This window comes from Equus caballus, chromosome 31, assembly GCF_041296265.1.
Source record: "Equus caballus isolate H_3958 breed thoroughbred chromosome 31, TB-T2T, whole genome shotgun sequence".
Classification (NCBI taxonomy): domain Eukaryota; kingdom Metazoa; phylum Chordata; class Mammalia; order Perissodactyla; family Equidae; genus Equus; species Equus caballus.
In genome coordinates this window covers 5,475,030-5,490,593 of record NC_091714.1, presented here as the reverse complement: position 1 = coordinate 5,490,593, position 15,564 = coordinate 5,475,030, and positions in this window count along the sequence as shown.

Below are 15,564 nucleotides of genomic sequence, written 5' to 3'. Positions count from 1 at the left end.
ATGACTTAATTTCCTCTCCTTTCCTAGAATTTACATGCAGTCAGTCTGAATTTTAGAATTATTTAGTATTGAATAAAGTAAAAATAATGTGAAGAAGTTAAGGGTTATAAGAATTTTTCAATCTAATAATCTATTTTAACAAACATGTATGGATGGACGACATGCAGAAAAGTGCATAAATCATAACTGCAAAGCTCAATGAGTTTTCACAGAGGGACTACATCTGTGTAACCACAGCCCAGGTCGAGAAATAAAATACTACCAGCACCACTGAAGCTTCCCTGTGCATCTCCCAATCGTTTTTGCCACTCCAAAGGTAAGTGCTCTCCTGAATTCTAAAATTGTAGATTAATTTTTCCTGTTATTGAGCTTTATATAAATGGAATCATACAGGATATACTATTTTTTTTTTAGGAAGATTAGCCCTGAGCTAACGTCTGCCGCCAATCATCCTCTTTTTGCTGAGGAAGTTGGCCCTGAGATAATATCTGTGCCCATTTTCCTCTATTTTATATGTGAGACATCTGACACAGAATGGCTTGATGAGCAATGTGTATGTCTGCACCCAGGATCTGAACCAGTGCACCCCAGGCCACCAAAACAGAGTGCCTGAACTTAATTGCTACACCTCTGGGTAGGCTCCCAGAATACACCATATTTTGTTCATGTTTTTTTATTTAATATTAGGAGACTCAACCTCTTATTGCATGAAGTTGTAGTTCATCTTCCTTGCTGCATAGTACTTTATTGTATGGGCATACCAACTTCTTTATTCATTCTCTTTTGATGGGTATTTGGGCTGGATTCTCATTTTTGGCCATTGTAAATAGTACTGCTATGAACATTCTTGCAAGGTTTTTGGGAACACAAAAGTACACTTCTATACGTACCTAGGAGTATAATTTCTGGGTCACAGGGTATGCACGTGTTCAGTCTTAGTAGACACTGCTAGACAGTTTCCCAAAGCGATTGTACACGTATGCGCTCACACCAACAATGTATGAGAGTCCCATTTATTCCACATCCTTGCCAACTCTTTCTATTGGCAGTCTTTTTAATCTTAGGTTTTCTGGTGACTATACAGTGACAACTTGTTGTACTTTTAATCTGTATTTCTTTGATGACCAAGTAGTTAAGGACATTCTGTATATTTATGGACCAATTAGACATCCTCCTTTGAGAAGTCTTTTTGCCTAGTTTCCATTTGGTTGTCCATCTTTTTCTTATTGGTTTGTAAGAGTTCTTTATATGATGTTTAAATGGAGGTAAACAATGATAAGAGATTCAATGTAGTTCCAAATTAGAGCTTGCCCGAACCCTCAGGTGTTCCTGAGAGTTCACTGTGTGTTCTAAAGGATGGCGGCGTAAGCATATTTTCACTACTTTTGGTGCGTTCCCCTGGCAGGCCCAGGCTTAGAATGAGGGAAGAAGGACAGTCTCCATGCGATGCTCACATCTTGCCTTCTCTACTTGACTTGAACAATGGGAAGAAGCTAGTGTTCACCTGGGTGCTTAGATAAGAATCTTTGTTCCAATGATTACACTGGGACAAATAACCCTCTGAGACTAGCCACTGGTTGGTAACAGTCACTAAATGTCCTGCAATAGGGCTGAAATAGTGGGAAAATGAAAAGCTCCCATGTTCCACACAGAGTTGGGAAGTCCCAGAAGTTAAAGGACACCGGATGCCAACTTGTCTCAATGAAAATTTCCCCTGACAGATGGTGTCCCAGCTCTGCCCATACACTTCTAGTAACAGAAAGCTCCAACACGCATATTTCAAGGCAAACTGACCCATTATTGGTCAGCTCTAATTATGAGAAACTTCTGATCCACATTCTTCTGGAATGTGGCTCCCTGTGGCTTCCACCCACTGATCTTCACTCTGCCCCCTGGAGTTACAGGGGTAAGAGCATGTACTCCCCTTTCTCATGAGCGTTTTCAAATGTTTCAAGACAGCCATCATGTCACTATGTCTTCTCAATTTTTCCTTTAGACTAAAAATAAAAACTAACCTCCTTGGAGTCAACATCTTCAGTAAGAGGAAGATGAGTAATTTATTGAGGACATTTTCTTGTTCTATAGCATCCATCATTTCTCTCTTTGTTTATTTTTCCTCTTATTAAACAGTGATTACCAAGTGGCTCTGGGCAGGCTCATTAAAATCCTTAACTTCCTTTATTACAGGTGATGCCCCTCATTCTGTAGACCAGTTTTCTTCCTGCCTGCCTACACCTGCTGTTGCCCTTTTTGGATTATTATTAACAGAATGATTGTCAGTGAGGATCTTTTAAGTGTGTGACCCTAGTAGACAGCAAAGCCCAGCTCGAATTTTGCTTCTCCGCACATTGTTCATATTTCAAAGTAATTTGCAAAACCATTGTAATTTGGTTTCAGCGTTCATTTACATGAGGAACTGTCATTCATAATTCTGTTTCCTGGAATTCAAGAATTTTCACAGGGCTCTTCTGAACATATACTGCACTGTATGTTTCTATCTTTAAGAGAAGAGAGGGGAAAAAGTAGAAAGATTAGTTGATTCATGGTCATAAAGGAACGCTCTGGCACTTTGGAGCAGTTCTTTTTTAGTCTTGAAATCGACCATTTGTAAGCACTTATTTATCCTATGGCCAATAAATATGTATGAAGTGCCTACTTTATGCCAGGCACCACACTAAAGTATCGAGGATACAGTGGTGCAATTTGCCCTCACTGAGCCTACCTGCTGGTTGGGGAGACTGGTAAATAGTACAGTCTCTGAACTCTTATAATATGCCTAGTAGAAGATGCTCAAAAAATGGTACCCATTACCACCGCTGTGATTACTACTGCTACTTCTACTGCTATTACTACTACTACCACTATTACTGCCTTACTATTGCAATTACTACTGCTATTACTAATACTACTATTACTACTACCACCACTGCCATCAATATTACTACTGCTATTACTATTACCACTATTACTACTACCACTTCTACTACTACCACTATTACTACTACCACCACTATTACTACTACCACCACCACCACTATTACTACTACTGCTGCAATTACTCTACTATTACTAAAACCACTGTTACTACTACCACCACCACAATTACAGCTACTACTATCAGTGTTACTACTACTATTACTGCCACCACTATTACTAGTGTATACTATTGCTACTGCTATTGATGTTAGTACTTCTATTGCTATTACTACTGTTGCTACTGCTCCTACTATTAGTACTCCACCACTATTTCAGTCTTGCCACACTATATGAGCTTTGACACATTGCTTAGTCTGCTAGGGATTTTTCCTCTCCTGTAAAATTAGAAGTAGATACTTGTTTCCATCTGTAAGGCGGCAATAAGCATGTTGCAAAAAAAAAGGAGATCAGCATAAAAATATTTGAGGGAATGCTATTTTAAATAAAGTTTGCTTATGGAATAACTTCCCTTTAATGTGTCAATATGCCCTATGAGTCTCTAAGAGTATGCACCGAATTTATTTGGCTCCAAAATAGTTCTTTTTTTAATGTTTCTCAGTATTAACAAAACTAATTTCTCAGAAGTAACACCTCTTGGCCCAGGGAATGGAATTTTTTTCCCTTGGTACCGAACTATATGATTTCCTAAGAACTTTCCAGCTTTAAGCTTCCATGACTCTATTGTGTCTTAAAATCTCCTAGGACTGGAGTGACTGTCAATCCCAGTGTGTGTGAGATAAGTTAATTATTAATAGTGCTCCTTTTTCTTTAAAATATTTCTCACTTTGAACAGTGAACGACATGGTCACCTCGCCTAATATGGCGATCCTAACTCATTCTCATGGAGACGGCTTAGCACATAGCTTCAGCTGCCCGTGGAGTTTGTTGATGCAAAATACGCATTGGATATTGAATAATAGAGCATTTTCCTTCCCCTAACACCATCTCCTCTCAACTGATTACCTCACTCTCCTTTGTGCGATTCTCGGTGTAGATCGGGAGCACTGAGCTGGGTTCTGTTTCATTAGCTATGGGTGGAGCAGTAGGTATTTGCTGAACATCTTCTGGGCACTGAGGCCTGTGACAGTCGCTATGACATATAACAAAATCTGAGACATGATCTTTGCCTTCGAGGAGCTCAAAATCTAGCATTGTTGAGGGTGTCATGTGTTTGGCAAAACATTTCATAATTTAATAAATTTATAAATTAACAAACAACTAATAAGACAAGCCAATTATATTTATCCTCTTTACTTTCAGGGTATATTGTTTTCAACACATGCAGCAATAATCTGACTAAGGGCAGATGAATTGGATCATAGCTACTTGGCTCCTAAGCTTCCATATTTAATTTGTCACATTGATTTGCTATTATTGGTTTTTCCATTCTTTTCACCTCCCATCTTTCCCCTTATTTCATGTGGCAAGGATATGCACTGATCTCAGAGGGTGCCTAGAACAAAAAGGGACATTCAATATCTGGATGGATTTCTTAGAGACATAACAGAAACAATAGCCAGAAAGCCAAACTGACTTTGATTTATAAGAATCAGGCTTTACTAAGAAAATATTAAAAGATTTTTTTGTGTACTAAAGAGGTTGGGATTTGATGATCAAAAACTAAGCTTAGAACAGTATGCATAGAACATATGCTAAACCCTTCAAAGGAAAAAGGAAAATTAGATGATATCATAGTCATTTTTCCTCCCCCAGAGGAAATGTGAATTCAAAAGTAGACTGCAGTGGGCATCGTGGAGGGATGAACACCGAGACAGCAAACTAGCAATTCCCGAGGGAGCTTTCCAGCTGGGCGCGCTGGTAGCCTGGTGAAGTTCTGCCCTCCTGGCATGGTGCAAGGATTGCATCTGGAAGTTCTGAACATCCTTTTCCACAAAAGAGGAAGAAAACGATGCTGAGAAGCCCAGTGGATGGGAGTAACTTGGCCTCAGGACAACTACGGAGAGGTTGGAGAAGGTGCCAGAGCAGAACACGCAGGGCCCTGGAAAGTCAAACTGAACCTCAGCAGGGGCCATAGGTCAGCATCAGCAGTGCCAGTGGCAACTATGGGAAGGGAGAGGGAAGCTGTGTGGAGAAGGGAGGCACAGGGACCAGGACGCCATGCCCTGATGCAGGAACCACATTTAAGCCTCTGGGAGACAAGATGACGGATTGCAAGGAATGACGGAGAGAAGCGGGGCAGAATTTTGAGTTGATTATTTATGCAAAAGAGATGTTGCATGGACAATTTTAAATAAAATTTTCCACTATCCCCCTGAAATAAGAGCTTGCAAAATAAACCACATCTGAGTTGTGACTGTAGATACAGGACCTGCTCATGGGTGTTAACTGAGGAGTTTGGGAAGGTTCCACACGTGCCAGCAGTTTTCAAGGAGGAAATGAATTCTAAGTCTGAAGAAGAGGAAATTTGCCCTCTGTTAATTAGAATAAATGCTTTACTTGTCCTGAAGCAGCCCTTCGTTATGTACTGTCAATAATGGTTTGACCTGTCCTAGTCTATTGCTAAGGAAGGGGTTTTTTAAGGGTACATTTCTCTAGCATTTCTAGCCTAATAGGGTCTGTCCTTCTAACCTGACAACATGTGACTTATTTCGAACCCTGTGGGTAAAATGAAATCCTCCCATATTTCCTATACTTTCCATTTCTGCTTTTCTGCCTCTCAGTTTCAGTGCATACCTTTCCTGTTACCTGTTGCTGTGCTCATTCCCAGCTCGGGTCTACCTTTCTGCATCCTCATCCACCACCTGGACTTTGGAACTGGTCAAAATCATCATCTTTGGGCTGGCCCCGTGGCTGAGTGATTAAGTTCGCGCGCTCTGCTTCGGCAGCCCAGGGTTTCGCCAGTTCGGATCCTGGGCGTGGACATGGCACCGCTCGTCAAGTCACGCTGAGGAAGCATCCCACATGCCACAACTAGAAGGACCCACAACTGAAAAAAATATACAACTATGTACCGGGGGGCTTTGAGGAGAAAAGGAAAAATGAAATCTTTAAAAAAAAAAATCATCATCCTTCAGTTTATCATCCTGGTGTTGAGGGGTAATTAAAGCCCTGAGTTATATGAATTTAAATGAACAGATAAACTTGAAATCATACCTAGTTTTAAGAACTAGGTCTTACCTTAAAAAGTAAGTGTACATTGGATTTTTTATAAATTAAATCACTTAAATTATACTAACATAGCCTGATGAAGAAATCTAATTGTGAGTTATTTTGAAAAAGTGACAAATTACTTTATGGATTGGTTAATTTCCATTTATTCCTTCAAGCACTTTTTTTGAGCGTGCTACCCCCTTTTCTAGGTGCTTAATTTTTCTTGGTTGTAAATCCATTTCGTCAAATATGGAGTTTGCTTGCTTTTGTTGCTGTCCTCTATATGGTGACAGTGGGGTCCCTTCTAAAGGTTGAAAAAAGTAGAAACACACATTTTAAAGATGATAGTTTTTCCTTTGAGTACTTTAAAATCCCCACTTCTTTATTTTTATATTTCACCTTTATTCCAAAGAGCCTTGACTTTCTGGAAGTAGTAAAAACTTAGTCAAGTTACTTACATAACCAGGCAGCAAGCGTGCATTTAAGTGTCGGGTTCCACAGCCCAGTCTGCGCTCTCGGGTGGAGCACTTCTGCCTAGCATTCTTTCTTTAGCAAGAATTTGAAAGCTGAAAAGGAACGGTGACATTTTGGCCTCTCACAAATTTCAGCACAGCAAATTATTACTTATGAAGCCATTAGAATTTTGCTTTTTTAATTCAGTAACCATTTAAGGCACACCTACTCTGTGCCAAATGCTCTCAGATGCTGTAGATTTATAGACTTACTTGAGAATAAGACTGTTCTCAAAAAGTCCAAGGGCTGATGGTAGGAGACAAACACATGATTAGTTTAAATCCACCACTTAGTTATTCATTCAACAGCTCTTTATTAAAGCTTCGTACGGGTTTGAAAACATACACTTTAATAGAGGTTCCTTGCAAAATGCTTGGTGAGTAGCAATGAGAGACCCGTTCGCTGGGCCATGGGAGATGGGCGGTGCTGCACTGTGCTATTAGGAGGAGCTTTTCTAGAAGAAAATGTTTGAATTGAGCCTTGAAATCAGAGGGAAGAGGTATGATGAGCCTCAGAATTGAGGCTCGGAGGATAAATATTGATGACGATGGAAAATAATGTGCACCAAAGCTTAGGGTAAAACTGAGTTTCTGTCCAGAAATTTTAAGCATAAGCAAACAAATAGGGGAGGTTTTTTTTTTTTTTTCCCCTGTATGGGCTGCCTTGAAAGAACTATTGAATACTACCTGCAGCAGAGTAAGCTTTATCAGTCATTCATTACTTGGTGTGTGCTTCTTCTATTCACTTAAGAGAGGTATCCATCTGTTTGGAGTGTCATTTTGCGCAGATTCTGTTAGTTGCCTGCTTAACACTGGGCACTGGGTACTTAGAATGAAGACTACATTTCCCAGACTCCTTTGCCACTATGGGTGGTCATGTGACTAATCTCTAGCCAATCATCTTCCAGGCAGGTGCATAGTGAGAACTCAGCAGGGAGGTCCTTTCCTGCCCTCTTTCTTGTCTGGAGCACAGCTGTGATTGCTGGAGCCAGGATTGACATCCATTAGGCACAGTACCTGCAGTGCCTAGTGTCCACAATGTTTTAGGGGTCCATGAAAAGGTTTTAAGTCCTTTTAAAAAGAGAAGGAAAAAACCCAAACTTTTAAGTTGAAGAAAATATTTTCATATAATTTTTATATATCTGTCTTTACAGCAATGTAGTCATAAAATATAATTTTTTATGGTTTTTGGAAGGCCCCATGAAGGCAAAAGTGCCCAGGGACAGCAGAAGTCATAATGCACTTTTGGTTGGAGCCACACCTTGGGAAGGACAGAGAGCAAGAAAGAGAGAGAGAGAGAGGTCCCAGAGAGTTGGTGAGGCTGCCACACAGCACGAGCTACCCACTCGTGGGCGTCTAGTGTGCAAAGAGTGAACCCCCACTGTATTTGGGTTTCTGTTATATGCAACCATTCCTCCCCATCATCTCCTGCCTGGCTTCTAAGTAACTAATTGGAAACAAGAGAAGTGGTAGCCGCCAAGCTTTCAGCTGGCCGTGTGTACATGCCAATACCCCTCATATGATCTGGTAAAGAGCTTTGTTCTAGAAAATTGGGTTAACGGGATATTGAAGAACTTAAGAAACAAATACTCCCAAACAGCTCCCAGTATCAAAAAAAAAAAAAAAAAAAAAAAGTTGTTTCACTACATCTCTCTACCTCTCAAAAGTGAGTTCCGTGGCATTGTATCTGTGTAAACCAATTCCAACCAGCATTTTGGAGGTTTTAGACTGTTTTCTCACTTCAAAATCACCCAGTACAGGAAACTGCCTGTGTGTTTATTGACAGGTATCTTATGGAACAGGAAGTGTCTTTCTCCTGAACGTGCCCTACTGCCTTCTCATTATCTTCCCCTTCATTCCAAAGCCAACACTGGGTTCCCATTCTGCCCGATGCCTTCACATCCCCCTGCTTCTGGCTCCAGTGGAAAAAGTCCCTGGTGTGACTGGTAACAAATAACAAAACTCATTCAAACCAGCTTCTTCGGAAACCGATGACTTCCAGCTCATTTTAAGCTCATTCAAACGCACTGCGTGGTTTGTGTTAATAAATATGCTGACTCCCTCATTTCAGGATCTCTTCAGTTCCTTGGTTTGGATCTGAATGAGGTGACAAGTCAAAGACCTGGTGGTTCATAAGAGAGGCCATTGAGATTTCAGACCCGCTGAAACATTTACATGTTTTAGTTGAAGTAAAACATGACGTTCTTTCCGACAAGAGTATTGTGTTCCTGGGCATCTTGTAATTTATCTAAATAATCCTAAAAACGGTTGAGCAAAGGCTCAGTAGATAATAACAAATCAGTTGGAACATTAGGGATAACAGAACACTGCTCTCTCTGTGTCTCTCCCTCTCTCTCTCTCCACTTTCTTCTATGTGTAGCTTACATGCAAGGAGGCCAGTTTGAGCCTGTCTTGCATTCATTTACAAGAGTGATTTTTGTGCTGCATTGATTTTCAGCATCTCAGTAAAAGCTGGCTAAAATATTATCTTGTACATTAGATGCAACATTTTGGCTTCCAGCCTTGATCACAACAAGTCTGGGAGAAAAGAAATTCGGGTTGCTTAGATAAAAGAGGTGTGCTTGAGCGAGGGCAGTCTGATTGCTGTCAGGAAAGTGAGAGGAAAAAGGAATAAAGTAGGTTGTAAATGGAACTGGAGCGAAGCAGAAATGATCCTTCATTTGGGAAGGAAAATGAAGAAACAGAATTAGAGTTATCTAAAGGTGTAAACTGTGAGACCAAATGGCAGAAGCACAGAAATATTCAAATGGATGTGCAGAGAGGGGAGGGTGGCCTGTGGGACAGTGTGGAGGGAGCAGAATGTGGGGATGGCGCCCCACAAGCTCGCATTATGCCTGCAGTATAGCAAATAGGGTTTCTTTCTTTTTCTCTTCCTCCTTCTCCTCTTCTCCCTCCTTCTCCTCCAATCTCCTCCTCGTCCTTACTTTCTTTTCCATGCTTATCAGTGGCATTACGCTGAAAAAGACCTTGAAACTAACCTGTTCTGGTGCCGCTCTATCAGCTTTATTGATATATATTTAAGTCTCGCTTTTATTATATCCTAGGGTGGGAGAAGATACTAAATTATATATGTTATGTCTATGCAGCTGTTACATAATTGTCACATGCTCCATCACGCTTTATTGCCAGGCAATTGACTTCTTTGAGAGTTGTACCTGTAAGGTATTAAGAACAAAAGAAATAATATTATTAATAGTTTGATGGGAAGAGGCTCAACATTGTTGCAAAACAAACTTTGTAACACTGTTTTATTTTTTTCAACAGAGCTTAAGCATCTCTGAGACTTGAACAGCTGGATAATTTTATGCATTTATAGTGAAGGTTCTTTGAATGCTTCATTATGGCACTTCTTTCCCACTGGTGAATTATGTACATTTATGTGACAGTTAAAGCTCTCAGTGGCCCTGTGGAGGGTGGATAAAAGGGAGTTAGGCTGCCTACAAATGCCTTTCAGGTGGCCTCAGCCAACCCATTGGGTGAGCTGTGTTTCTTTCCCTTTCCAAAACACAAAGCAAAGTAAAACCAAAATGCCAATAACAACAACAAAAACACAACAGCCTTCCCAGGGATGTGCTGATGTGTTTCTGACAGCAATAGCCAGATTACTTTTAAGATATATATTAATTCACGCCTCCTTTGTGCTTTCACAGTGCTTTCTGTGGAGTTCTATCATTAACCTTATAATAATCACTATATTTACTGAAAAATATCTTTCTGTTCCCATTTCTCTATGCTCTTTGTGAGTTTTGGGGGTGGAGAGTGAGGTTTGAAAGCCATCGTGTTTAAGAGCAGGAACAGCCCAGACTCTGAAAGACCAGGAGGCAAACCCCAGCTGGTTCACACAGGGCTGTGTGACTTTGGGCAACTTATTAGCCTCTCTGAGCCTCTGTCCTTTTATGTGCAATATCAGGCCGGTGCCCATCACCTTTGTCTACGGAAGATTAGATAACAGATGTAAACTGCCTATTCAGTAACCTGAGATAAAGTAAGTGCCCAACGATTGTTTGCTGAGTTGAATTGAATTAAATGCTTAATTGGCTCTTTTTGAACACAGGCCATTGCGAATTAAATGATTCTAACAATAGCAAAATGAAATATGGAAAACTGAAAGTCTTTTCCCTAGAAATAAGGCTTCCTAGTGCATTTTAGAAATCTCTCTTATTTTATTCCTATAGGAATTTCTTTTGGAAACCTCATTGATCTGCAATGTCAAGTACCTAGCTTAATTTCTGGAAGCGTAGTTTCATTTTGCCATAATATAAGCCTTTACGAAACCTTTTATGAATTGCCCTTCTAGCCCAAATATCAGTTTTTGTTAGCTCTGGAAATTGCAAATAGGGGTTACTTTACTTTCGGAAATGGGATTTGATACTGTGAGCCATGAAAATTCGACATGCTGGGTTGTCTTTCAAGAGAAAATTGACTCTCTGCTGTGCTTCCAGGACAAGAACGAAACCACAGGGCACAGCCTCTTAGCTTCAGCCAGATTGTGGAGGGGGCGGGTGTAGGGGTTATGGAAGGTCGGCCATACTGCAGGAGTGTTCTCTCGAGAATGGGGCTGGAATATCTTTAGAAATAAGGAGGAAACTTTAGGCCTGTTGAGTCTTTGTCCAGGCTCAGTAGGTCACTGCGGGCTGGAAGGACACACGGCTTTAGAGCCTGCCAACTTGGCGGTTCTCACCACTGTGCGTCACTTGGCACCGAGGACAGCTGCCTTTGCTTAGCAAGGAAGAGTTTTTCCCACCACACATTAAACGCAGCCCAGGAGGACAGGGGCCGGATCTGGCTCTGTGGGGTCACAGAATGATTCTGCCTAGGCTCCATTTTTCAAAAATAACCCTTGGTAAGTTCTAGAAGGTGACCCTTACTTTGTTTATCCTCAGTTTGAAAGAATTTTAAAACTATTCCCTGGCTTATATACCAAAACAGTACAGAATCTTCTATAGTGGGATTTGAGTGGCAAGGAGGTAGGGATTTTCTTCTGTGATCCTTTTCTCTCCGTTATGATTTATTTAGCAGTGAGTGGCTTCTTGGTCTGCTTTTGGAATTAGGTATACATCAGGATCAATTATATACATTAGGATCAGCTGTATACATTAGGATCAACTATATATATTAGGATCAATTGTATACATTAAGATCAGCCATATACATTAAGATCAGTTGTATACACTAGGATCAGCTAGATACACCAGCATCATTAAATACATTAGGGCCAGTGATCTACATTGCCCCCGTCTTCCCTCTGGCACCCTTTCCTCAACCAATGCTCTCCTATCAACCACAAGAAAAGGAACGTTCCTGAATGGTGGAATTTAAGTTCCTGCCAGCTTTCTCTCCAGTGTTCAAAATAGAAGCACACGTGAGACTCATTTGCAAGAAATAGGTAACGTATATGGCCCAACTTTGGGAATCCTTCCCCTCTTAAAAAGTCCTAAATTCACGTCTATCATGCACTCACTTGCTATGAGTATATAATTAAATACCAAATTCTATGTGATGTTCAAGTTTATTCTTTCAGAAGTCCCAGAAATGCTTTAAAACCAGACACTAACAAAGCCAATGAAGAGAAAAGAAAATTTTATAATAAACCAGGGACAAAACATAAAAGAGAAAATGTAAAAGAAAAAAGAAAATAGGTAAACAGCCTGTTGAAAGACAGGAAGGCTTTCCAGAAAAGACAGTTAATGAATAAAAAGAATTCATTCAGGAAAGTTTGACTAAAGAGAAACAGCAGCTAAAGAATTAAATTGACGAAAAGTTAATTAAAAAAGAAAACTTGCAACAGTCAATGTACAAAGTTGTTTTATACCATACATAATGCAGCACTGAAACTTTTCCGTTGATAAGCAGGCCTCCTTTGAACCAAAGATCAACCCAATGCCAAGGCCAGGACTTCCTCCACTCCCAGCTTGTCAAGTGCTCCCTGGAAATGTGGTCATGAAAAGTGGGTTCTAAAAGTGAAGAGCCTTAGGGCTTATCTGATCTACTCAAAATGTAGAAATATAGCTAAGTAAATGAGAGAAAAGAAAAAGAGGAGTTTTTTTTTGTTTGTTTGTTTGTTTTTGCTGAGGAAAATTAGTCATGAGCTAACATCTGCTGCCAATCTTCCTCTTTTTTGCTAAGGAAAATTAGCCCTGAGCTAACATCTGTGCCCATCTTCCTATATTTTATCTGTGGGGTGCCTGCCACAGCATGACTTGATAAACAGTGCTAGGTCCGCCCCTGGGATTCCGAGTGGTGAACCTCTGGCTGCTGAAGTAGTGCGTGTGAACTTAATCAGTACGCCACTGGGCCGGCCCTTAAGGAGGTTGCTTTTTGAAGGCAATTCCCATTCTTTCATCCTCAGCTCCCTAGACAGATCCCAGGTTGGATCTCAAGGGCCCCCTGTCTGGAGTTAAGAACTCCATGGCGAGTCTAGTCTCCCAGTTTTTCACAGAGCCTTGTGGAGCTGCTGTTTCCAAGAGCTTCAGCTCTCTCCAAGCAAACTACTATAGTCCCATCAGCTCCCATTCTTCTGAACCGCGGTTTCCTGAGCCAGGCTACCAGAAGCTTACAGCCAGGTCTCCACAGGCAATGGAGGCAGGATAAGGATCCTACAGCATCCTATTCTCATCCTTCCTTCCTTCCTGGTCGCTGTCAATATGGCAGTGGACACTGTTAAGTCATCTTTGGACCTTTTGACATTGCTGTAGTTTATAAAAAGGTGATGATAGCAGGAGAAGAAAAATGTTACAGGGAAGCTGAAAAGGAAAGAGGAAAATTAGGGAAACTTTGTCCTTTCACTTCTTTTTAATGTTTTTACCCTTTCCTGCACTCTGTGCTTACTGATGTTGGCAGAGGGGATTGGCTGAGTTGTGGAAAATGGCCTGCATTTCTCTTCTTACTTCTGGAAAGATTCCCTAGGTTCTGAATTTGTAATATGAGTTTTTGATTTATCATCAGTATTTGAGGGATGAATCTAAGAACTGAATATATGAACTTATTAGGGTTGAATAATATTTGATTTTCAAAGTTGTTCATTTAGTCAGCAAATGCTCGTTAAGTACCTACTCTACTCCTGCCTCAGGTAGTGGGGCTAGAGCAGAGAATAAGACAGACAAGGGCCCAGTGGGGAAAGATCAACAATAAAGAAATAAGCCAATGTAATATAAGTGTTAGGTCATCAGAAGAGCTGTAGGTGAGGGCAAGGTGCTGTGATGCAGTAGTCCATGCTTGGTGGCCACATCAGTCCTCAGGGAAATGGGAAACCTCACAGAGAGGATGCATGAATTTCAAGACCTAAAGAACAAGAAGGAGGCAGCAATGGGAAGAGGGCAGAACTGTAGCTAAGACCTCTGGTGGGAACGGGTTTGTTGTGCTTGTGTTGGAGCTAAGGCTGGCCAGACTGCCTGGAGTGTTTGGGGCAAGGCTGAGGGAGGAATCGAATGCACTCAAGAGCTGGGCAGAAGCTGTTCCTGTAGGGCTTTGTCGTAAAAATAGATCTGAACTGTGATAAGAGCTTTACATAGCGCTATCAATATTGAGCAATGACTGCCGTGCACAATGCTGGGTCCTTTATGTTCCTCATTTCTAATCTCTAAGACAGACTGGTAGACCTTATAAACCTTGTACAGGTGAAAATGCTGATTCTGAGACATTTAGTACCATGTGGTAGACCACACAGCTATTAGGTGGCAGAGCTGGGATTCAAATACAGACCTGCCTGACCTCCACAGAGGGGGCTCTCCAGTCCCCTGTGGAGCTGGTTTAATGCTGATGCCAGTTTCCTCCCCTGGGGATGCTGGTTCAGCAGGTATGGGGTGGGGGTCAGAGACATGCACTTTTTGGAATCTCCCCAGGGCATCCCAAAGCCAGCTGAGATTTATGGCAGAACTATAGTTCACTCTGCTGATTTCCAGAAAACCTTAATCAATCAATTAAGCAAGCAGACAGACAGCAATGAACACACCCCCTCAGGTCTGAGAGGAGCTGGGGTGCACTGCTTGAATGCAGAGTCAGCTGCAACAGGCAGGTACCCCCTCTCCACTGAACCCTCACAGTCATAAGATGCTCAATCCAGGAACACTTGTCTCTTGCACATTCAAAACTTTTTTTCTTTCCTGAGAGTATCAGGCACTAGAAAGACTCAAAGGAGTTTAGAAAGGGAAGGCCAGGTTTTTCACTAATGAAATGCTTCTCTGCAGAAACATGGACATGGCACATTTCTAGCAAGATGTTGGACTGAAGGTTTTCTGCATGGGGTGCCCAGTTTTTCCCTGGACCATCACATAGCTATACGTTGTCGGAATGGCCAACCTCATATCTCTGCGGTAATTTTTTTTCCCCAATTCACTCTCTTATCTTTAATTGTTTGGTAAACATGTTATCTCCATTATATGAAGGAAGGGCAGCCATAGGTTCCTATTAATCGGTACTTAGCACTAAGTTTGGAAACGGATTGCTTCCTTATAGCCGTCTAGAATCACAGAATCTTATATGAGATAATGGAAAATGCTAAGCACGTTTAGAAGAGCTCTCTTTAGAAGGAAGTTTTAAGAGTCTGACTGACAAGAGGCTCTGTCTGTTGCTGGGATGACAGAAGTCGGAAAGGGTGACTTTTCTCACTGGTTTGAAGAGCTTTGTTGATATTCACAATATAAAATAAAATGAACAGTTCCATATACATTTTCATTCTCATTCAGAAAATGTTTTGAGCTTCTACTGCGTGTGGCATAGTCTCTTACATGTTGGGGCACAGACAGAGGTGATTCAGACAGGAGCCCTCTTATTAGCAAGGTTGATGTGTAGGAGGAGAAAAGAGACAGACGCTCTGCTGCAAGGTAGAGAGCAGCGTCCAGAGGAAAGCAGAGGTGGGCACCACTGTAAGGGTGGAATTTGTGACAGCTACCCAAAGGAGATCATATCTGAGCTGTGTCTTGAAGAACGTGTATCAACAGACATC